This window comes from Thalassophryne amazonica, chromosome 13 (assembly GCF_902500255.1).
Source record: "Thalassophryne amazonica chromosome 13, fThaAma1.1, whole genome shotgun sequence".
In the NCBI taxonomy this organism is placed as follows: Eukaryota; Metazoa; Chordata; class Actinopteri; order Batrachoidiformes; family Batrachoididae; genus Thalassophryne; species Thalassophryne amazonica.
In genome coordinates this window covers 31,940,237-31,964,693 of record NC_047115.1, presented here as the reverse complement: position 1 = coordinate 31,964,693, position 24,457 = coordinate 31,940,237, and the positions used below count along the sequence as shown (strand labels likewise).

General features: G+C 41.2%; 1 protein-coding gene and 1 long non-coding RNA gene across 3 annotated transcripts in view; both read right to left on the bottom strand.

The window, feature by feature from the left end:
* LOC117523141 (cGMP-dependent protein kinase 1) overlaps positions 1–24,457 on the bottom strand; it is a 460,927-nt gene that overhangs the window by 259,610 nt on the left and 176,860 nt on the right. The window lies entirely within an intron of this gene.
* Positions 9,112–24,412, bottom strand: LOC117523143. The gene is made up of 3 exons (XR_004564433.1): positions 24,291–24,412; positions 16,825–16,827; positions 9,112–9,121 (listed from the first exon to the last, which is right to left on the bottom strand). It is a non-coding gene; the product is annotated as an uncharacterized LOC117523143 (long non-coding RNA).

The window sequence follows — 24,457 nt, the reverse complement described above, 5'->3', positions numbered from 1 at the left end:
ATGAACTTTTCCTTGTGTCTTCAGCATTTCTGCAAGCTGTCAGCTCCATCGCGGCCACCTGGTCCTGGTTCCATCGTCATCCACCATCTAGTTCGGGAACTCACTCCAATCCTCTTTCTGGTCAAGTCAGCGTCTCCTTACCCCGGTGTCTCCTTCCATGGACTTGTACATTATCTATTTGATTTTGTTCATACAATAAAAGTGTTATTTGTCTCTGGTTTAACCATAACAGGAGTTTCTGGGCACCTCATGGACCAAGCGGGAGCACACCCAGTCCACAAGACCTCAGCTCGCAGGGCACCTTATTAGAATAGCAGCAGCTCAACAACAGCGGGCACTTGCTGCCCAGGTATCACAAATACGAGGTCTGTTATGGCAAAATCTTCTGTCACAGTGGAATGTGCCGAAAAAGTGCTGATGTCCACCTCTTCCACAATTTCTCGGATAGTCACACGATGGTCACACATCACCACAGCGTTCACTTTGGAAGTGATCTGGTCATTTCAGCATGTTGATGGCTGACCAGAGTGTGGCGCACTCTCCACCGTTGTGCGGACGTCTTTAAAACGGTTGTACTGCTCCTTAATCTGTGTGATGGCCATAGCATCATCACCGAAAGCCGTCTGAATAATCCGAATGGTTTCCACCTGGCTGTCGCCCAGTTTCTGGCAAAATTTGATGCAGTCACGCTGCTCCAGTTGTTCTGCCATTTTCCTTGCAAAGAAAAAACGCAGAGAGACTCCACCCATCCTCACACAAAGGCTGCTTACAAGCAAATGACACAATCGACAGGCGTGAAAAAATTCACACATGCGCACGAAGGTTCAAGGTTGGCTCATGCAAGCACACGTGATTCAAATCCATCAGGTTTTTGAAAAAAATAAAAACGGTCCGATACTTTTCTAACAGACCTCGTATACCCAGCTTTCAACCCTCAATGAGCTATGGCCCTGTAGGGACAACAGTTGCCCATTTTGGCCACATACTCTGCATTTGAAAAGGAGTTCTGGATGGTATTCGATCATCCGTTGCAGGGGCAGGTGATCTCCAAGAGATTATTATTCATCTGGCAGGAGACCCACAGTCGGCATATTTGGTTGAGTTTTGGGTGTTCACCGCAGAGTTCGGCTGGAATGTTGCTGCACTGCAGAGTATGTTTGTTAATGGGTTAACAGAAACACTCAAAAATTAACTGGATTAGCAGGAGAGAGGCCGAAGGGCAGAACGTGCGTTCCCCTCAGATCTCTCCATGACTAGGTCCCTTGCCTTCTTTCTTGCTCCCCACTGGGAGTGCACTCCCTGCACCCACAGCGCCTCCTGCCGAGGAGCCTGTGCAGCTCGGCAGGGCTTGATTAACACAACTCTATTGCATTGCCTGGGGGCACATCCTGTGGGAATGCCTGGTTCAGCCAAAAGCCAGTGTCCACCAACAGACCTTGGGCTATTGGTGAGCCATACTCATTTTACGGGTGACCGCACTCCGAGCACTGAAGTCCCAGCCACATTATTGTTTGATTATCAGTCCCTTCAGCTGCAGGCTTTAGTTGATTCTGGAGCTGACACCAATTTCTTAGATCAGAGCATTATCACTCAAGCCCACATCCCGGTGGATGGAACTACATACTCCCATCCAATTGAATGCACTAGATGGCATGCAGCTTCCTGCTATTACTGTCACTTTGGTACTGGCTGGCAACCGCCACGAGTCCATCCAGTTTTTTTTTTACTCCTCCGCTCCGTCACTGGTGTTGGGTCACCCCTGGTTAACCCTTCGCAATCCTGTTATCAATTGGCCAACCAGGGCAATCACCCAATGGAGTGAAACCTGCCACCTTAGGTGCTTTATTTCCCCTATGCTGTGTACCCAGGGAGCCAAGGGGTCCGACACCACCTCCCTTGATCTTTCTGCCATTCCTGAGCAATATCACAATCTCAGTGAGGTATTTAGTAAGAGGCGGGTGCTCTCTCTGCTGCAGCACCAACCCTACACTGCATCTGGGTGTGACAGGTTATAGAGACGGCTGCAAGGACGCGCCTGGTAGCAAATTTATGGCGCAGTCATAGGGTTAGTGCAGCACCAGAGAGAGCGCCCGACTCTTACTAAATACCTTGTTGAATTCAAATTATAAACTTTAACTTGCCTTCTATGTCCTTCGGGTGGAATTCAGAGGAAGTAACACACTGTCTTTAAAATGCAATAAATGAAACTGCAGGGTCAATAATAGCATGTATGAAACATCCCAGAAGAATGAGCCAGTTCACATTTTATAAGATGCAATTCTTCAGGAAGTGTAATACTGGAAGCTATTTTACTCACTCATTCATCTTCAACCACTTATCCAGGATCGGGTTGCGGGGGAAGCTATTTTAACTCGTACAAAATCAGCTTGAGAGAGTTCTGTAAGAAATGCACACTCAGTTATAAAGTATATAGCTGCAAGTGCAGACATTGACAAGTGTAACATAAAAATAATGTGATTGTGACTACAGTATGCCAAATCTCCTAATTGCCACGATGTTTCCTTCACTTGAGAATTTCCCTTGCTTCTTAATTTGACTTAAAGGGTTGTGCACAATTAGTTTTTATCTGTCTTTTAAATGCTGTTTGTTTTAAATTATGTTTGCGGAATAGGTTGATGTCTTGATTGCAGCATTAAGCGTGTGAGGAGCTTGAGTGTCCGAGTTTGCGATTATCCTTGAAGAAGATAAGACCAAGATTTTCAATGACTTCCTGGACTTGATGAGCCAAAGAACATTTGTATGCTGTGAAATCAAGGACATTCTATAATTTGATATCTTTAAAATTGGTGTTTAATTGTACTTTTGCTCAAGTGGTAGCCAGACAGTCAGTGCAATTGCTTGGAAAAAAAGCAGAAGGGTCCCGGTTCAAGATCACCCATGCTCATTCTCCATGTACTGTGGAGTTGCATCCAGAATAAAACCTTTGCCCGGTCAAGATGCAGGTCTTCATCAGATCTGCTGTGGCGACCCCGTGCAAAAAGGGAAAAGCAGAAAGCACTGACTTATTCTGTCTCCAAGTAGAGGGCAAACATCCACCAAAGCCCAACTCTTTGTTTGCCAGCAGGACATCTTTACATCTTTGTGTAAATTCCAGGCAATCACAATCTTTCTGATGTCGGAGTGGAATATTTGGGGGTATTCGCTGAAACAAAAATATCAGTGAGCTGACTGAAAAAAAAAGGTTTTCCTTGGCTCAGTGCCAAACTATCCAGCAAGTTTCATTGAAATACATGACTACCTTTATGAGAAATTCAGCTGAGAAATAAACAGATGAAATCTGGTGAAAAAAATGTCATTACTTCCTGGAGGCAACAAATTGATCTGGCAACAGTTTTTACCAAATGCCCCACTCAGATTCGCAATAATGGTTCACTGACCCAAAGGCTATATTGTTTTGCATCCTTGGCAGATGTAATAATAGCTCATAGCTATTACTCTGGAATTTGTTTTATTGATGACTTCCACAGAAACATATGATGTCTGTGCATGTTCTTCCTAAAAGAAATGATCAACTTTCCAAACACGATGAAGCGTGTACTTATGAGTTTAAAAAAAAAACAGCTTATTTGTTACGGTTCAGACTGAACATCAGGCTGTCAGCAAAACATTCCAAATGTACCTTGCATTTGGATGAAATGATTTTTGGCATTTGAAAATTAATCATTTTGTAATCCAGTTTATAAGACCTAAATGTGTTCCATTAGCCATGGTTATTGCTTGAATTCACAGGATTTTCTGTGTATTGCACAGGGATTAATTTCCAACTTCAAATGTGCTGAAATGCTCTTCCACTGAATATGAACGGAGGTGCAGGCTTGATGGATAAGAATAATGCAAATAAAAAGCTTTATCAGTGAGAAGGAGTCACTACAATTTGCCATTTTCAGTATTTAATATTTTAAAATCCATCAATCATTAACTTATTCTTATTCCAATTAAGGGTCAGTGGAGGTGTTGGGTGAAGGGGCTATCCCAGCAGTCACTGGGTGAAAGGCAAGGAACGCCTTAGACAGACTGTCTATTTGTGATGGCCCGGCGATAGAAAGGCAAACACTTTCACACTCTCACAAATACTGTCAATTTAAGTCACTAGTTCACCTAACCTGCACATAGTTGGAAGTGGGAGGAGGCCATAGCACCTGGTGAAAACTCCTGTAAACATGGGACACATGCAAAACTTCACACAGAAAGGACTAGGTCAGAGGTGAACCTAAGACATGTCTGCTGTGAAGTAACAGTGCTAACCACTAAACCACAGAGCTGCCCAATATACAGTATTTTAAATAAAATTCAAATTATAAAAGAAAGAAAACACAATATTTAAAAATAAAATTAGAGCTCATAAAATTGGAGCTCACAAAATAATAGTGCACCCCTCCCCCCCACACTCTAGGGATGGGGCTGATCCGTTCTAATATTGGTATCGGAAACCGATATCAACGTAATTTATGGATCACGCAAACCTCTCACTGATTTTCAGTTCCCCATCTGACATTCCTCCGTTGTCCCACCACCACTAGTTGGTGTGCTGTCACTGTGTCAAGTTTCACTGAAATCCATTAGCAGTTAAGGAGGGGTTGCAGTTAAGACATCAGTATTAAATGATGCATCAATCAAACACAAAGTTCCAATTGTCTCCTACAAAGGATATTAGACCAGAATTGTTTTAGTTCATGCACATTTTCGTATGTGTGGAGGTTTGGAGGTGTTAATTAGAGCCATGAATTAAAACATTTTCTTTGCAGGATGGTCTAAAAAATGTTATGATTAACAGGACCCTATTAAAGGTACCATAGATGAGTGACAAAGTCGGTTTATTCTGTTATTCATGTGTCAGCTTGCAAATGTCTGTGTTGTAGTGACTGGAGGTCAATCAAAATATCAGTTGGCCAATAATATTGACTGATATGAGCCTTTCAGAAACATTTCATTATCTGCATTATTTTTGTTGATATGAAAACTTGCTGATATGAAAACAATGCAGAAAAAACACTTTGGCTGTTGGAAATGGTGTCATTACACAGTTTGCCCAGATGAGAGCACTCAGACAGCATTGTTCACAATGTGGTCAAGCATGTCTGGGACCCCATCACCCTTTGGTCACATAAGCTACAAGAGACAGAGGCAAAGTGACCAGCTGCCATTCATTACAGTTAGTTACAGTGGGTGTTTTACAGCAACAGAAAAGTAGTCACTATGCTGCCAGCTAGGTGGCGCCAAAATGAATGAGACACCTTTTTTATCCCACAGCAATTGCCAATCTGAGCAAAGGCAGTGTGATGTACATTGGTCGGGTGTTTAATATTTAGTTATTTGTAATAAAGTTCATGGCTAAACTGTAAAATATCAACCCTCATTGATATGAGGGTTGATATTTACCCTCAACTTCCAGATCACCAAAAAAAATGATGGCGTATTAACATTGGAATGCATTGAAAGTCCAGAGGAGTCACGAGATTCCAGCACATATTGATAGAATGTCGGGCTGAAGGACAGGAACACTTTAATGTCCTTTGTTGTGCAGCCTCTTGTTGCTTGAACATTTATTAATTTATTGTATGCGTAAACATGATCTATAAATGTGACTTGTTTTGAGTTATTAATAGAAATAATCATAACCCCTTTCCCATGTTGTGTTAAAGGAAGTACAAATGAAGTTGTGGGTCCACAAGTCGCTCAAGCAAACACGCTGAGACAAAAACCTGAAGCACCTCAAACATAATTATAGATGAGATCAGACACACGGGTACTGTAATCCAAGCAGCGTGTTTAATACACTCAACAAAAATATAAACGCAACACTTTTGGTTTTACTCCCATTTTGTATGAGATGAACTCAAAGATCTAAAACTTTTTCCACATACACAATATCACCATTTCCCTCAAATATTGTTCACAAACCAGTCTAAATCTGTGATAGTGAGCACTTCTCCTTTGCTGAGATAATCCATTCCACCTCACATGTGTGCCATATCAAGATGCTCATTAGACACCATGATTAGTGCACAGGTGTGCCTTAGACTGCCCACAATAAAAGGCCACTCTGAAAGGTGCAGTTTTGTTTAATTGGGGGGGATACCAGTCAGTATCTGGTGTGACCACCATTTGCCTCATGCAGTATAACACATCTCCTTCGCATAGAGTTGATCAGGTTGTCAATTGTGGCCTGTGAAATGTTGGTCCACTCCTCTTCAATGGCTGTGCGAAGTTGCTGGATATTGGCAGGAACTGGTACACGCTGTCGTATACGCCGGTCCAGAGCATCCCAAACATGCTCAATGGGTGACATGTCCGGTGAGTATGCCGGCCATGCAAGAACTGGGACATTTTCAGCTTCCAAGAATTGTGTACAGATCCTTGCAACATGGGGCCGTGCATTATCCTGTTGCAACATGAGGTGATGTTCTTGGATGTATGGCACAACAATGGGCCTCAGGATCTTGTCACGGTATCTCTGTGCATTCAAAATGCCATCAATAAAATGCACCTGTGTTCTTCGCCCATAACAGACGCCTGCCCATACCATAATCCAACCGCCACCATGGGCCACTCGATCCACAACACTGACATCAGAAAACCGCTCACCCACACAACACCACACACGCTGTCTGCCATCTGCCCTGGACAGTGTGAACCGGGATTCATCCATGAAGAGAACACCTCTCCAACGTGCCAAACGCCAGCGAATGTGAGCATTTGCCCATTCAAGTCGGTTACGACGACGAACTGGAGTCAGGTCGAGACCCTGATGAGGACGACGACCATGCAGATGAGCTTCCCTGAGACGGTTTCTGACAGTTTGTGCAGAAATTCTTTGGTTATGCAAACCGATTGTTTCAGCAGCTGTCCGAGTGGCTGGTCTCAGATGATCTTGGAGGTGAACATGCTGGATGTGGAGGTCCTGGACTGGTGTGGTTACACGTGGTCTGCGGTTGTGAGGCTGGTTGGATGTACTGCCAAATTCTCTGAAACGCCTTTGGAGACGGCTTATGGTAGAGAAATGAACATTCAATACACGAGCAACAGCTCTGGTTGACATTCTTGCTGTCAGCATGCCAATTGCACGCTCCCTCAAATCTTGCGACATCTGTGGCATTGTGCTGTGTGATAAAACTGCACCTTTCAGAGTGGCCTTTTATTGTGGGCAGTCTAAGGCACACCTGTGCACTAATCATGGTGTCTAATCAGCATCTTGATATGGCACACCTGTGAGGTGGGATGGATTATCTCAGCAAAGGAGAAGTGCTCACTATCACAGATTTAGACTGGTTTGTGAACAATATTTGAGGGAAATGGTGATATTGTGTATGTGGAAAAAGTTTTAGATCTTTGAGTTCATCTCATACAAAATGGGAGCAAAACCAAAAGTGTTGCGTTTATATTTTTGTTGAGTGTAGGTCAAACACGGTCTCCAGCAAAAAAAATCCCCTATTTTCTGCCTTGTGCATCAGTCACATTGTTTTACTTGATGTTTGGTTCGAGTAAAACCTGTAACTTATCCGCTTCTGCCAAAACAAGATTCCCTCGGTGTGGATGAAGTGAGTCCTGAGAGTGAGCAGACGACAGCTGCACACTCCGCTGCACACATGTACTGTACATGCACACTTTTTTCCTCTTCCAGACTCGTTAGAAAGAGCATTACTCTCTGTGGACAAAAGGGATTTTATTTAACTGAGTTCTCACGCCATAACAGAGGCGAAGCTACTGTGGCTTAATTTCCTCTCTGTAATACCATAGCAACATGTGGTTTCATTAATAGACTGTACGTGTGAAAGAACACTGATGTCTATGCATTACATTTAGCTAATGGCTTGCAATCACCTTTGCAACATGTTAAGGTGAAAATCCAATTCAAACCTTCAAAGGGTCCTCAACTCTTTTTGTTTTAATAATGAGACAGATTAAAATGCTTGGAAAATATCTTCCTGAGTGTGAAGGCATATATGGATTAAACGCAGTTGTACAAAGACATCAAAGATGTTCCTATAATGGGTTTAGAGAATGTGGACATTTAGCACATGTAGGGAGGCCCACGGTATATTTTCCCCTGGTTTTATTTGACCAATCGATATTTTGAGGCAGAAACTCCTGGAATCATGGTGTTGCTGTTACTATGCCATCAATGTGGTGATAATCAGAAATGCAGTAACATATAGTAACAACTGCAAAGGCAGTGTGATGTACATTGGTTGGGTGTTTATTATTTAGTTATTTGTAATAAAGTTCATGGCTAAACTGTAAAATATCAACCCTCATTGGATGAACTTCCAGATCAATCTCTCCTGTATATAAACATCCGATATGTATCTAGATACATGGGCATTGATAAGATAAGATAAAGCCTGGTTGACACAGCAAGATAATTATGCCGATTTCGGATCCGATCTCCGATCTTCCCCTTCCGACAATCATAAGGATGCACTGATCATCATGATGGCTCTAAAGATAATCTTATCAGATTTTCCTGCCATGTGTGGTGTGTTAAGAGTGCTCTAGTCTGATCAGAAGGACGTCAGGAGCATTCAGACCTCAAATCGGGGATATTCAACATGTTGGATTGTTTTGGCCTGATATCGCAGCGTATGGTGTCCCCTGACCACAAACGAGCACGTCACCTGCTGAATGTGACGTGTAGCCAGTCAGAAAGCAAGGTGATGGATGCACGGAGTGGAATCTAAAATCAAAACGGCTGTTATAGCCAGTGGTGGGCACAGTTCAGCTAATCTGATAGCAGATAAATATCAAAGATAATGTTTTTGCTATCAGATTAGCTTTTCAGATAAGTTTTAAAACCATCATCGGACCAATTATCTTCCAATAAATTTAGTTCCGATAACTTTTAGTCTGATAACTTTTTTTTTCTTTTTTTTTTTTTCTTTTTTGCTGGTTTAACGGTCAAAAACAACAACAACAACAAAAATATCAAACATTTTAGTCTGTCTGTTGTGTGCTTTTAGCAAACTGGCTGCCTGTTGCTGATGATGTCATCATTAAGCATAAAACGTGACTGGCCGGTCGACGCAGGGAGCATTGTGGACAGTGTAGTTAAGGTAACATTATTTTATTTTATTTCTTTGTGGCTGTAATTTAATCCCCAAGACTCGGTGGGGGAGAGGAGCTCTCACGGCACAGCTGTGTGTACAGAGGGACTTTTCTTCATGTTTAGACACTGTTTTGCATTTTTTTTTAAAAAGGATGCTTTATGTGGATTATTCATTCAGATGAATACCACTGAAACTAACAGGTAAGAATTTATATTTACTACGTACATTTTAGTCTGCCAAACAATGCATTAATGGACGCATTTTGATTGTTTAAACTGCAGGGTTCAAAGTGTGTGAAAAAAGCGGCAGCTTTTAGCTCGTAAATGATGGTGTATCTAATACCGAGATAAACTGTGACTTCTAATACTGTGTTTTACTGCTTTTGAAAGATGATGACAGTGTTTGGGGTTTTATTTTTTTATTTATTCATTTTTTGTGTGGTCTTTGTGTTTGTGATCCTTGAATTTCCCAGGGGGCCCTGCGGCGCTTATAGTGAAACTGGTTTATCAGAAGCCGACAGTGTAATCTGATGTGACCACGTCCAAATCAATAATAGTTATCAGTTATCGGTTATCTGTAATAAAGAAAAATTTTTTTTAGCAATTTATTGGTTCATTGTCATAAAAGATAACTTTTCAGTTAACTGATTAATGGTTATCGAAGCTAACTTTTGGTAAGCTGTGCCCACCACTGGTTATAACGCACCAGAAAGTCTGGTGGTCACGCTGTCTCCACACCTTTAAAGAACGCCTTTTCTTTTTGTATTTTTTGTACGAGGGTAGGCTGAAAAGTTCTAAGGCTCACTATAATGCAGTTAATGCATTACTCCTTCATGGGGAGCCTTACAACTTTTTAGCCTACGGTACCCTCGTTTTTTTTTTACTCTGTTAGAAATAGTCCACAAACTATCTCCGTTTCTTTACTCTGAAGTCACATTTAACCTTGAGAGATTTTGCAAAATTTCCTGTCTGACCTGGGGATGTTCGTGTGTGGTGTGTTGTCTTTACCATGTGGCTGCACACCACACTGTACAACCAAACCTGTTAGATGTATTATTTTTTATCTCCATGTGTGTGGTCTCTCAGGTATTGGAAACCTACAGAAAATTTTAAAATCTCACCGTGTGAACCAGGCTTAAGTTAAGATAAAATATCTTATGTACAGTGAGAGAACAACTTAAGTACAGTATCTGATCTTTATTGTATTGCCGTATTGCATTTAATATTTAAAAGCCCATTTGATGTACATTTTGCATTATATCTCAATCAAAACTGCTTCAATTACTCTCATTTGTGACAATGAGGTACAAACTGGCACTCTCGATGAACAGTTTGATCTGCATCTGATCTGCATTACAGATTTAGCAGATATTTGATTGTTTAACATTGAAAAGCCCATTTGATTTATATTTTAGCTTATGAAAAGCCACTTCTAACAGGACTTTGACATTGAAAGTTTTTTCCAAGGTAAAAATTTGTGGAATTGGAAACTACTGTTGGTGGAGGTTTACGCTCTATGAGTGCGGTGCTCTAGTTTCTCCTGTTTTGGGAGGAGTTTAGACCCAAAATCCTCACCCAGAGGCCTAGGATTACTCATGTATTTCTCAGCATGTTGCACTGCATGCCAGTATATCTTGAGCGTCAGTATTTTCTGAAATGTTTACAGAGTGTGTGCAGGCAACTGTTCCAAAGTTGTTGTTTTTGGTTAAATATATCTTAGAAAGATGTTTGTGTTCTGTAGAGCAGATGGCCATGGACCATAAGATCAGTTATGCCTGGTCTTTGTCATGTTGTGTGATTAGCCATTTAGGTTAGCTGATGCTGCCCCACGCCTGAAAAAAAAAATCGCAAACAACAGAAACAACTATTTTAATGACATCAACAGAAGGGACACTTTATTGTTTGAGTTTTAATCCCATTTATCTTATGTATGGTAACTTAAAAAATTTCAGTCTTGATTTGATGAGGGGCAGCACAGTGTCTTAGCGGTTAGCACTGTTCTTCACAGCAAAACGGCCCCAGGTTCACTTCACTTCCAATCTGCTCCATTCTGTGTGAACTTCATATGTTCTCCCTGTATTTGTGTGGGTTCCTTCCAGGTCTTCTGGCTTCCTCGCACTTCCAAAGATATGCAGATTAGGTGAGTTGATGATCCTAGAGAGTGTGACTGTTTTTGTCTGTTTGTATGTGTTAGCCTTGTGATACACTGGTGGCATGTTCAGGGTGTACCCCAGTGACCCCTGGGACAGGCTCCAGCACCCCGTAACCCTTAGCTGGAATAAGCTGGTAAAGCTTCTGAAAATGGATGGATGGATGGATGGATGGATGGATGGATGGATGGATGGATGGATGGATGGATGGATGGATGGATGGATGGATGGATGGATGGATGGATGGATGGATGGATGGATTTCAGCAGGTAGCTGAATGGTTTAGGAGCTAGACTACCAGTATATAGACCGGTGTTCACTTCCAGGTCTGTTCTTCACACTACCTGTCTGTGTCCTTAGACATAGTCCGAGTTTTCCCAACTTAACCTGGCATCTTGGACATGCGTCCTGTACATGAGGGAGTCGCAATGCAGTTCTAGACAGTTCTGGAATTTCAACCAGGACAACATCACAGCAATCGCTATACGCCCGACTATGCATTATGTTTAGACAAACACGCTCTCAAGTAATTTGAGAGGTATTGCGATTTTATTTAAGCAGTCATATTGGGTGGAACTCCCAGTGACACCTGTACTGGTATTAGTGCTACTTTGGTGTGAGATCGGGCCATAAATCACTTTTTTTATACACTATCATTGACTGAAGGTATGAACCTGCAACCACAGAACATGTTTTCTGTTTCTTATGTTGTAGAATAGAGATTTGTAGATATGAACAAGTCTCTGAGTGGTTAATTAAGGTGTGTATATAATGTTGCAGGAAATGGCCGTCATTGGTTTTAGAAGACAACAAAATCATTTGGCTTCAACTCCAAATCCCAGTGAGAGCCCTGCTAAAAATAGCAATGGGAAAATTGCTGTATTAGCAGTCGGAAAAATGTTTTGTTGTGGTTCAAGATATGTTTCCTTTCTTTTATTCTTTTCTTTTTTCTTTTTGATAGCTATGGCAGCCTTTATTAGGCAGGGCCAAGCTGTGAAGAGCTGGACATAATGGCTCTTAGACTCAGGAAAACCCTTGTAATGAGGACACTCTTAACAACTAACACTTTTCCTGTGCCATCGTGCATTTTTCATTCTACTCACCGTAATTAGAGGTGCAATGAAGAGCAGGAGAATGATAGACAGATACAGAACCAGACTTGCTTGCTAGCGCATAGCAAGGGTAGAGTGGCTTCTTGCCAATAATGCAAAAGAAGTGCATTTGAACTATCCAGAGCTGTTTTACAACTTAAAGCAAACTCACTCATTCACTCATCTTCAACTGCTTAGTCCAATTACGGGTCGCGGGGGGCTGGAGCCTATCCCAGCAGTCATAGAGTGCAAGGTGGGGTACACCCTGGACAGGACACCAGTCTGTCGCAGGGCCACATACAGACAAACAAACATATTCACACCCGCGCACTCACCTACGGATAATTTAAAGTTTCCAGTCCACCTAACCTGTGTGTCTTTGGATGTGGGAGGAAGCCAGAGCACCCGGAGAGAACCCACGCAAACACAGGAAAAACACGCAAACTCCACACAGAAAGGCCACAGGTGGGAATCGAACCCATGACCTTCTCACTTAAAGCAAACTATACTAATCTATATTACAACAATTTATAGTGTTTATAAAAGCTGGTCTGACAGCTGCTGCCATTTTAGGCATTGTTTTTTTACTCTATCAAGTCAACATGAATTCACCCCTTGCTTTTCAACTTGTGTCATCAGGAATATAATCACATTTAACAATGTCCCAGGGCATCAGACTGATCCCAGGAAACCCTACCTATTCAACCACCTGGAGGCACAGAGACTAAAGACCCAAGATGGACTGCTTTTTAATTTAAATTAAGGACTCTGTTTTTGTTGTTCTTCTGTTTTTTTTTTTTGTTTGTTTGTTTGTTTTTTGCTGTTTTCGGTTTCTTCTGTTTCTAAAGAAATGCTTGTATAATTTGTAAAAATCTTGCAACTGTTAGCATGGCCTTAGCAGTGAATCACCTCTCTGAGTTTGGTCTGCTTGAGGTTTCTTCCTCATTATCACCAGAGGGAGTTTTTCTTTATCACTGTCACCTGCGTGTTTGCTCAGGGGGGTTGGTAAGGTTAGACCTGACTTGTGTGAAGCGCCTTGAGGCAGCATTGTTATGATTTAGCACTACATAAATAAAATAAATTGAACTGAACAATCCACAACTAAGGCCGTATATTGTTTCTCAAAATTCAATACGATATGATGCAATGGATGTCTGATACGTAGTATTTATTTCAGGTATTGATAAATTTACATATCGATATTATGTTATGTATCATGATATCAATACATTTACGTACATGATATATGATATATGTATCACAATATTGACACTGGGGGGGGCAGCAAAGCATTAGTTTGCTTGTTTGTTGTTTTTTTTGTAACTCGCGGCAGGTGTGCTGCTGTTCTCTATAATTTTTTCTTCTGTTTTAGCCACAGTAACACAGCCACAAGACGCGCACAGATTTTGAAAGAAAAGCAAAGAGTAACATGTCAAACTCAGCTGCTGCTCATGTTTGTTGTGTCCCCACCACATTGAAATATATTGAGATGACTCAAACTGTTTGTTTGTTTTTTCATCTCAGAGCTGCTGCACAAACAGTGAACTAATGGCTCGCCACATCCAGTGCTAACATATTGAAAACATGGGGATGGGATTACTGGTACACGTACTGAACATCATATACCAGTACTTCAATAATACCGTTATCCAGTATAGACCCTCATCTGTGACATTACAAACCACAACACAGGTAGGCATTTTGGAAAACGGAAAAAAACTATATCTCCTGACATCTGTTAAAAATGTCTGAGGCCAAATGTCTGAATGTCAGATATCATGGATTTATTCAAGTGTTATTTGATGTCATTATATATGGATGTCTACCTGTGTCGGTTTGAGGGCTTTTTCAAAGAGCAAACACCTCACAGCTAAATTCATCCCATGTAATGGATAAACAATAGCCGTGCAGAGATGTTTATAGCTCCATTTTCATGAATCAGTGGTGCATGGTGCCACGTTTACCCACTGTATACGTCATGAAAATAAAGCCGTTAATCTTAAAGGACAGTCTCAGTCTTAGCTTGGCTCCCATCCATGGGAAATAAATATATTCCATCACAGTAATTAAGACGTGCTTTTGTTTTTATCCCCCATCCACATTACTAGGGGGAGAGACGGAGTGTAAATTTCATATAATGGGGGATCATTAGGAGAAAGAAATGTCATCTTGAGTTGGATATCTGATGTATGATATTTGTATGGACTGATAAGCATCTCGTGTGTGCATCACATCTATTTCTGCAAATACTAATTCTGCAATTTAACAACTACAGTTAATAGGAGTCGTCTGAAACCCAATTTCAATTTTGTAACAAAAAAATATATGGAATACATGTTACTGCTGGACTCAGCTGCAAATATTTGGAGCATTACTGCTGCATCATTTTGGCTTCAGCTTAGCTGATGGGAGACCGTGCACAACAGACCTGTGTCTGTTGTCTCCCAGGTTTTAATCCATGGTTAGTTGGTTTTCACTCAATTTAACCTGACCTCACATTTCCCCCAATACCTACAGAGCTGTGCAGCTTGGAACAGCTGCAACCTTTCTCAATTCTCAAATGTGCACAGGCTCAGGGTGCCCTGGAGTCCTCAGGTTATATGATGCATTCCATGTCTGCACACTGTTCCGGCGTCAAGCCCAGATGGTGCGCTATAGTTGCGTCATGCCTTCTGTCTTTCCTTGTCATAGCTATATCAATCTCATCTTACTACTGTCTCATACATGACAAACAGAAAATTAACAAATAAGCAATGCACAAGGTCATGAAAAGTAAAAGGGTTAAAAACAAGTTACCACCCAGTGTTGGCGGTCGGTCATCACTGTATGCCAAAAATGACTGCAGTATACCAGATTGAGAGGGATTGAGTGAAAAGCTGCTGCAATAGAGAAGGAAATATCTGGGTGATTCTTAGACTACGGGCACTTATTATGTCCTTTGATCATATTGTATGAAAAACAGAAAAAAGGGGAAATTTCACACTTTTATAGTTATCTTTACAATGAAAGTGTGTTAAAAAATTTGTTCTAGTAGTCTATGATGACTTTTTCACCTTTTTTCAGCATCATTATATGCAAATATTGCTGTTTTGTGCTTGTCCCACACCCAGACGTTTGATCGTCAATGATAAAAATGAATGGTAAAGAAACGTTTTTCTAATGTTTTAAAATATCTCTGAATAAAATATCAGTAAAATAATCAAAACATAATTGGGGTATTCAATGTCATACAACTGTTGTGATTTTTTTAAACAAAATGTAGTTGTCCCACATTATTGCCGTAATTTCCACCACAACACTGTAATGTCCCTTTAAACAGTTTGTATGAAAGATTGTTTGGGTAGTTTCTATGGAGATAAACAGTGACATCAGAGCACATGTATATAGCGCCAAATCACAACAAACAGTTGCCCCAAGGCGCTTTATATTGTAAGACAATGGTGTGGTGGAAATTACATTTACAAGGCCAATAGTGCCTGTAGTTAAAGAATCACCCATCTGTGCACAATGTATCTGCGTACTGCTTCTAAATATCCAACAGTGCACTCAATGATTTGAGCGAAAATAGGATTTACGTTCACAGACATGCTTCCACCCAACCTGAGCCAAATCTCATTTTTGAATGTTTTGGGTATCCTGGCATATGTCTCAAAATGTCGTACGCCAACCTGTATAGTAGGATCCCAACTCCACCTGCTTTCTTCCCACCACTCTCATTAAGGGCCCTGTCCCACTGGCGTTTAGGAGGATTTGCGTATGGATTGCACACAAAATTGGCTCATATTCGCTTAACATCCGCAATATGCGTGAAACATGCTTGTATGAGTTGGCCGACACCCACACACGTCCGCAATTATCCGCAGAGGCACGTTTTTTCCGTTACCAGGATTTTTGAGCTGCACAAAATTTTGGCTGCAGATGACATCTGCCTTACACACTCCATACATACTCAATACATACTCAATCTATGCGCTGTATATTCAACGTCATCTACTGATATCGGCAACTGACAGGAATTTGCGGCTTGGCAGCGGACTGGGACAGTGTGAAAAACGGATATTTTGCGTGCCCATCATGTCCACATCACGAACTAAAATAAGTTGTATCGACTGCATACAGATTGGCCACGACTAAAGCGTTTTTATTACGTGTGCTTTGCATCTGATTTGCGGTGGATGCAAATCAGATGCGCTGTGTTCACAGCTGGACGCCGTTCTTTCTTCAACTGGCTGCCAAGCACTCTGAACTGGACACTGTGTATATAAAATAATTATTTCATGGCAGATTAATCATTTTATTCTGCAAATTGCCTGTTGAAAACGGCTCTAATCACCACCTGCATCACAGAGGAGGCTGCAGCTGGGCATTTTGAGCCATCTAAAAAGGTAATTATTTGACTTGTTTACATTGTTAAGGCTTGATAACACAGTTGCGTGTTTTTTCCTTCTTGTCTGCAGCTGTTACAGTATTTATTCCTATGTTTATAACAGATTTAACTTCTTGTTATAATCGTTCAGACGAGCTGCGCTCTGATGCGATCCACTGACGTCACCACTCACCCTGTTCACTGCTTCTTTACTCCAATCAACTTGTCCAAGTCCAGCTATTGCTCCAGAGGTGGTATTGTTGGTGTGAATAGTGATGCCGAAAGGAGCGAGTGCACTTCTTTTATGACCATAATGCAGATACCGTGCACGCGCAACAAATGCGCGATGCATTCATAATACACCCGTAATACTGCCATGATAATCGCAATTAGTCTGATCTGTTTTCTCACTACATGCGTTATACAACCATGATTGTTCATCATATATTCGCTATATATTATTAATATATCCGTAATTCATACTGGGACATTTGTCATTTTTGGCCATTTTTGTTGCGAACGACGAATGCCCATACTTTGTGTATTCAATTCATGCGCAATTAATGCTCTCCCTAGTGGGACAGGGCCCTAAGATGGAGTGGGTAGATAATCGGTATCGGTGATCATGTTAGTAGTGAATGGCAGTGACCTCACTCCCTGTGAAAAGACTGCCATAAAACGGTGGCAGAACAGGCCACACAACTTCTGATCTACAATAAAAATCTCAATGTTTCTCAACCTGTATTTCTGTAACTGCATTGATAAAGCAGTTAAAACACAACAGAAACAAATAAATAAATAAAAACTCTGAAAGTCTGTACAGATGGGTCTTGAGCTTCTTTTTAAAAGTTTCATGTGTCTGCAGATCTCAAATGCAATGGGAGTGTATTCCACAGTTTGGGAGCCACAACCACAAAACTGCAGTCTCCTCTGGTTGTCAGCCTCCACTGTGGAACCACCAATAGGCTTTTCTCAGGGGACCTCAGAGATGTGCTTGTCATGTACAGATGCAAATCTTTAATATTGTAGGGTGGAATGTGAACATTCAGAGCTCTGAAAGTAAGTTTTTTTTTTTTTTTCAGTTTCTCCCTTTTTGCTCAAGTCACAGCAGATCCATATCAACTCACCACAACTTTTATACCACATGCCCTTCCTAACGCAACATCACATGAAGAATAGACAGTGCTGAACAAGGCATAAGGAACCTTTTGTTTTGAAAAGCATTCACCACTTGGCCACCATACCACCAATGTTTCGCAGTCAAGTCTAAACCTTGTGGGGAACTGATGTAGAGAAGACAAAATTGGTGTCATGAAACCTTTTGCAAGAAGCCTCACAGCTGCATTTTGGAGCGTGGGTAGCAATTCAGAGATGAGTTGTTGGGGCAAAAGGATAAAGATTTACAATCATCTAGTCATGACTGAATGAATGCATAAGCGATCATTTCCCATTCAGATCATATCTGCCACTCAGTCTTATGACTGAGGTGGGCCATATTCTGTAAATAGAAAAAACAAAATTGTATAAGACATCTGAAGTGGTTATCTAAAGTGAGGGCCTAGTCAAATGTAAAACCCAGATTTCTAACAGCTGGATGAACTGAAGATGAAGATGGTGTTTTCAAAAACTTCAGTTTTCCATGTATTGAGTCACAAGTAATTAGCAGCCATTAGGTTCTTCATAGCATTAGCCCAGTCCTGAAAGTTAGATCATTCAGCTGCATTCTCATGTATAAAAGAGATGTACAACTTGATGTTATCTGCCAACCTGGTCTCACGGCAAGTCGTGCTTCAGCAGCACGAAATACTATACATTAATCTATTGGTTCATGATATTGTGACGAAAAGTGCCTCATTTTCGTCACGGGAGCACAAATTCATTCTAATTCATTCCGTGATGGCTGCACGAAATTAGAAGTGAAGCGGGGGGTCGGGGTGGTTATGGATAGGGTGGGGGGAAGGAGTAAGATTAGGTTATGGTTAAGGTTAGGGTTGGGGTGGGAGTAGGGTTAGGAGTAGTGAGATAAAAAAGCTCCGTCACAAAAATTTGACTAATTTCATCACGGGAGAATGAAAAAAAACGTGAGACTGGGCTGCATCTGCACAGCAATGTATGAGATGCCTTCAAAAGTACTCAGGATGAGTCCAAGTTGAAACTTATACAAAGCAAACAAAATAGGTCCCAGGACAGAACCTTGCGGCACACCACAGCACAGAATGGCAGAAAATAACACAAAGTTAGTGGCAGCAACAGAGATAATCCTGTGAAAGAGATAGAAAGAAATCTATTCCAGGATTCACTTGCATCTCTGTGTATTAAAATATCATTTGAAACACTAAGATGACCTGTTTTAAGAGAGTGCAGCTAAGGGAAACCAAAGTTGATGCTGAAGTGTCTTTTCTGGCGCTGTCTTTGTACCTTTTTCTGTCTGGAAGCAAAAAAAAAAAAAAAAGCTAATTTAAATCCTCATGTGGCTCCCTCATTTTGCACTGCAACTGCTCAATTTACCATATCTCTTTTTCTCTCACTCCGACCTTTGCATTATCTACAGTGCTATCTCTTTTCATTGCTGTAAAGTAGAAATGAGGGAATATGGATGTGAACTCAAAGTGCCTTTATATATTTATTCATTTAATAGTTATTCTCAACAAAACCTCAAAAAGGATTTTTCCTACAAGCTACAGGTTAAAAAAATAAATCTTATGTTATTTGCTGGGACTGGCAGAGCCAAACGTCACTAGTAGCCATAACTCAGCACTTATGTATCTCTCTGTGGAACTGCAGAGAAAATATTGATCGCGGGGCCTGTCAGCGGCTTGAAAGGCTCAACTCAGGCGGAGACACTTACTTATCAGGAAGCGTTGTCTGAAGGGGCGCAGACTCGTGCTCATACTTTGATAAAAGGATAAAAGTGAGGGGATTCAAGGACGACTACTATCTTTGTCAGTCTACTGTGGAATTTACACTCATGCAAACAATAAGCAGCCCATCTCTACATCATTTGCAAGAGCTTTGTCTTTTTGTTGTCGCTAACCCATGCAAAATTTCCATCCAGAATTGTGAAATCAGGGGAAACACAATATGTTTGCATATTTTTTTTCTTATCTAAAATGATCCATTCCCTAGTTCCCGTCTCTGTTTTGGCCCATAGACTCTGATGTGTAATCCTGGGAAATGGTAAAAATTCAGCAGAATTATATTACAACCATCCATTTTCATCGACCTTCAAGAATTAATTTTGAACAGTGTGAAAATGAATGTTGATTACTTCAGAAAGTTGTGGTGTCCTTGAAATAGTAAATGCGATGAGGGAAATTGCTGCTCTTTAAGGGATTTTTACAGGGGTTATCTGTCTTTTACAGTTTCGAATGGTTGGGGTTTCATGTTAAACATTCTTGCAGTGCTGCAATTCTGACTGTGCATCTATAAGATACCCTGCTGTAATTAAAATTATGCCTGGAACAACTCAATTTACACTTCTGTGCATGTAATGGGATGTTTGCTGGAGGACTCCAACATGCCCAGACAGAAATACCCAATTAGCCATGCGATGCAAGTATACTGTATTTATACTGGACAAACCCTTTTATGGTGTCATCTATGGGTTTTCTGAAGAGACCTGGAAGAGCTGTTTTGAAGCTCATGAAGTGCTGCTCATAAAGAGCTGCATGGCCAAACTATAAATGGGTAAAGAGGTGGAGCGTGTGCAAGACCCTGTGTGAATAATGCCCAAGTGTTGCACATCAAAATGTTCTGAACAGTCTCAGCATTATGAATGTGAGAAACATATTTGCTTGGAACACCGTGTATAGATGTGGCCTATTATATAAGCTGACAGTGCATCTGGAAAGTATTCACAGCACTTCACTTTTTCCACATATGTTATGCCTTATGTAGCGAATATTCAGGTCTCACAACGGGGGACCATAAAGATGTAACAAATTGGTCAATTCTAGATCGGCTTGCACGGGAGCACCAAAGTAAAATGTAATTAGGTATTGTAAAACTCCCAAATTGAATTAGATTGGCCTAGACCAAAATAATTAACAATTTTAGGGTTTAATAATTATTATTTAATTAGGATAATTTACTCGGGGCACCACCTATTTGAAACATAGGTACTTTAATTTAAACATTCTTTAATTTATCAGTCTCAAATTAATCAGTCAGTCTCGGGTCTGAAAGTCTGAATTCTACGATACGATTGACCAAAGGTTCCTTCTGAACACAAAATGAACCACAGCAGAAATATTTACAATTTATTCACAAGTATACAAGAAATGAACAGTTTATTGGCATTTTTGTGGCCAGTGATTAAATAAGTTCATTTATGGACACAATTCTTACTAACTCATAAGACGTTGAAAGAGAGTACAGGGATGAAGCTTTAAGAATTTAAGTAAATAAATCTGATTAGAATATAGTGATGACATTTGAAGCCAATTTTTTTGAGAAAATTATTAAACAAACATATGAATATGGTTAAAAAGGAGGAGCCACTTTGTATCCATTGACAATAAACCCTTTTTCTGGAACCTTTAACTGGGTCACTTAACTGGTCTGTTGAAAAGGTGGTTCGGCCGATCCATCCGTCCTTCATTGATGTAGGTTCTGCAGCGTGCTTACTTGGGTCAGGGGTTACCTCAGTAGTCTCCCCGGGTGATACCAAAGGCTTGTGTCGGCTGGCTTTACCGACAGAATGGCTGCTTGCAGTCAGGTCGTTAGATTGCTGGACCCCAGAGGTGGAAGGTGTTTGTTGAAAATGGTTTCTGGTAGCTTTTTAAAATTTATTGGATTAAAAGTCTTCATGAATTTAGAAAAAGATAAAACTTTAAGAGCGTTGGAAAATTACAGAAAAAGGAAAGTCATGTTTCTGTCAATTCGCTATTATTTTGAAAAGTTCAGATCGGAAGTTCTCTTAAAAATTCAAAAGACTTGACGCACCTTAAAGCGTCAGGTTAAAACTTTGTTAAAAGTTTGTCAAAGAATAAAGGATGAATGAATGCCACGTAGTAGCGTTAGCTTAGCTTAGCTTAGCAATAGGGCCTTATTGACCCAAAAATATTTATTAAGCATTTCAAAGAAAGGAAGAGAGTTGCAAAAGGTGACGAGACAAAAGAGAGGAAGAGAGAGGCAAGACTCTGTTCTAACTTTAAAAAGAGGGACTGGCTGTTGGGAAGGTGTCGTAGCACGGACCCACAACAGGGGGCGCAAATGAACGGACAATGAATAAGCCAAAAAGGTAACAATTTAATGTTGCGATAATACACAACGAAACGCACTGTAATCTGCACAGTCAATTTAACACCAGGTGACGTGTGGGCAGGCTCGAAGATAGAAAACCCCCGACGAGAGAGAAGCTGCGTCCCACACGGCTTCCACCACCAACGGTCTGAAGAACACCGGAGCCACCAAGTCCCGAGTCCCCAGGTGGCCTCTGTCTTCGGCTGTCGACCCTGGTACTGCTGGCAGAAAGCAGAAATATGATGAGTGAGTGTGAGTCCGCACACTCAGTAAATCCACAGTTAACAAGGGAGGAAGCGCCTCCACCTCCAAGCACACACTCGTGCAGCTCCTGTTTGAGCACTTATCTGGGTGGGAGGTGTTGCGAAGCCGTCGCTGAACACCTCAAACGCCACCTGCACAGACGAGTCTCACCGACAGGAAAACGGCTGCAAAGAAGAGTTTAGACAGATACACAGTCTTAAGTTCACAGAGAAATTACCTTGGTAATGGTAGTCGATTTCTCGGCGGGGAGGTGGAGTTGCAGTCCGGCTTTTATGGTGGTGATGATGAACGAGTGACAGCTGGTGCAGAGGATGAGTGACAGCTGTCACTTCTTCTGGGTCTGGCGCCCTCTCGTGCTTGGAGCCCGCACTCCAAGCAGGGCGCCCTCTGGTGGTGGTGGGCCAGCAGTACCTCCTCTTCAGTGGCCCACACAACACTGGCGTCATTAAACTCCACCCATTTAGGGTGTGTAACCTCACAGAAAACCTCATGTCTTCACAGGGCAGACCCAAATGATTCAACTATTTAAACACGTTAACTATTTTGGTATACTACTGTTCTAAGACACTCGAATGGATACCCATTATTAATCATCACTTAAACACATCCTTTGGATAAACAGAATAGTTCAACATCAAAATATTGATAATGTAGAAAGATCACACTTAAACACACATCGGTTACAAGGAACATATATCAATAAAATGGAATATTTATATGCAAAGCATTTTGTTTGATTAATCAATACAAACAACATTAGAAGTTTTTATATATGGATAAAATAATACTGATGCATTTTTTAATTTTAAACAAAAAGGTCTTTTGCCTTTGCTTAGACCTAAAGATAAAAGCTGATTGTCAAGACTCAGAGTTTATGGCCACTCTTATCGTGGAAGGGATATTGTCTTGCAGTCTTGAGAGGGTCTGGCCTTGGCGTGAGGCCATAAAAGTGGGTTATTTTGGCCTGGAGAAGCTCAAACGCTGATGTGAAGCCATTATAATGTCATGTAATTCATAGTGACCGAAAATTCAACCGTTAAACCAGGCAAGGGCTCCTTTGAAGAACTTGGAGTTACAATTCTGTTTTGCTGTGAAGCACAGTGTTGGCCCATGGGGGATGTCTCCAAGATTATCTTCAGATCAACAGATGACTTAGGGATTTCTCAAATGAGAGGGAAACACAGTCTTTGTCTGCAGTTCAAAACTCAGGTTTTTGTTGAGACAGCATTAATGTATTTATTTAATTAGGGCGAATCGAGGCCATGCGCTACACTTATTCCAAAATAGAGTAAATTCATTTTTTCCTCTCAAAAGTCTACTCACAATACCCCATAATGACAACTTCAAAAGGTTTTTTGAATTTTTTGTAAATTTATTAAAAATAAAAAACTAAGAAATCATGTGTACATAAGTATTCACACCCTTTGCTCAATACTTTGTTTATGCACCTTTGATGCCACAAGTTTGGTGCATCTATCTTTGCGCAGTTTTGCCCATTCCTCTTTGCAGCACCTCCCAAGCTCCATCAGGTTGGATGGGGAGTGTCGGTGCACAGCCATTTTCAGATCTCTCCAGAGATGTTCAATCAGATTCAGGTCTGGGCTCTGGCTGGGCCACTCAAGGACATTCACAGAGTTGTCCTGAAGCCACTCCTGTGATATTCTGGATTTCTGTTTAGGGTCATTGTCCTGCTGAAAGATGAACTGTTGTCCCAGTCTGAGGTCAAGAGCACTCTGGAGCAGGTTTTCATCCAGGATGTCTTGCCACATTGCTGTATTCATCTTTCCCTCAATCTTGACTAGTCTCCCAGTCTCTGGTGCTGAAAAACATCCCCACAGCATGATGTTGCCACCAACATGCTTCACTGTAGGGATGGTGCCTGGTTTCCTCCAAACATGACAGCTTGCATTCATGCCAAAGAGTTCAGTCTTTGTCTCATCAGACCAGAGAATTTTGTTTTTCATGGTCTGAGAGTCCTTCAGGTGCCTTTTGTCAAACTCCAGGTGGGCTGGCATGTGCCTTTTACTAAGGAGTGGCTTCTGTCTGGCCACTCTATCATACAGGCCTGACTAAACTTCTTTTGGGAAAGAAAAAGTACGACCACATTATACCCTTAAGGTCTTCTGACCAACTGTTGCTGGAGGTGCCTAAAACCTGATTAAAGACAAGAGGTGACAGAGCTTTTTGCAGCGGCTGCCCCCAGGCTCTGGAATAGTCTCCTCTTTAATATTAGATCATCCCTGTCCCTAGAGACTTTTAAATCCTGTTGTTTTTTCTC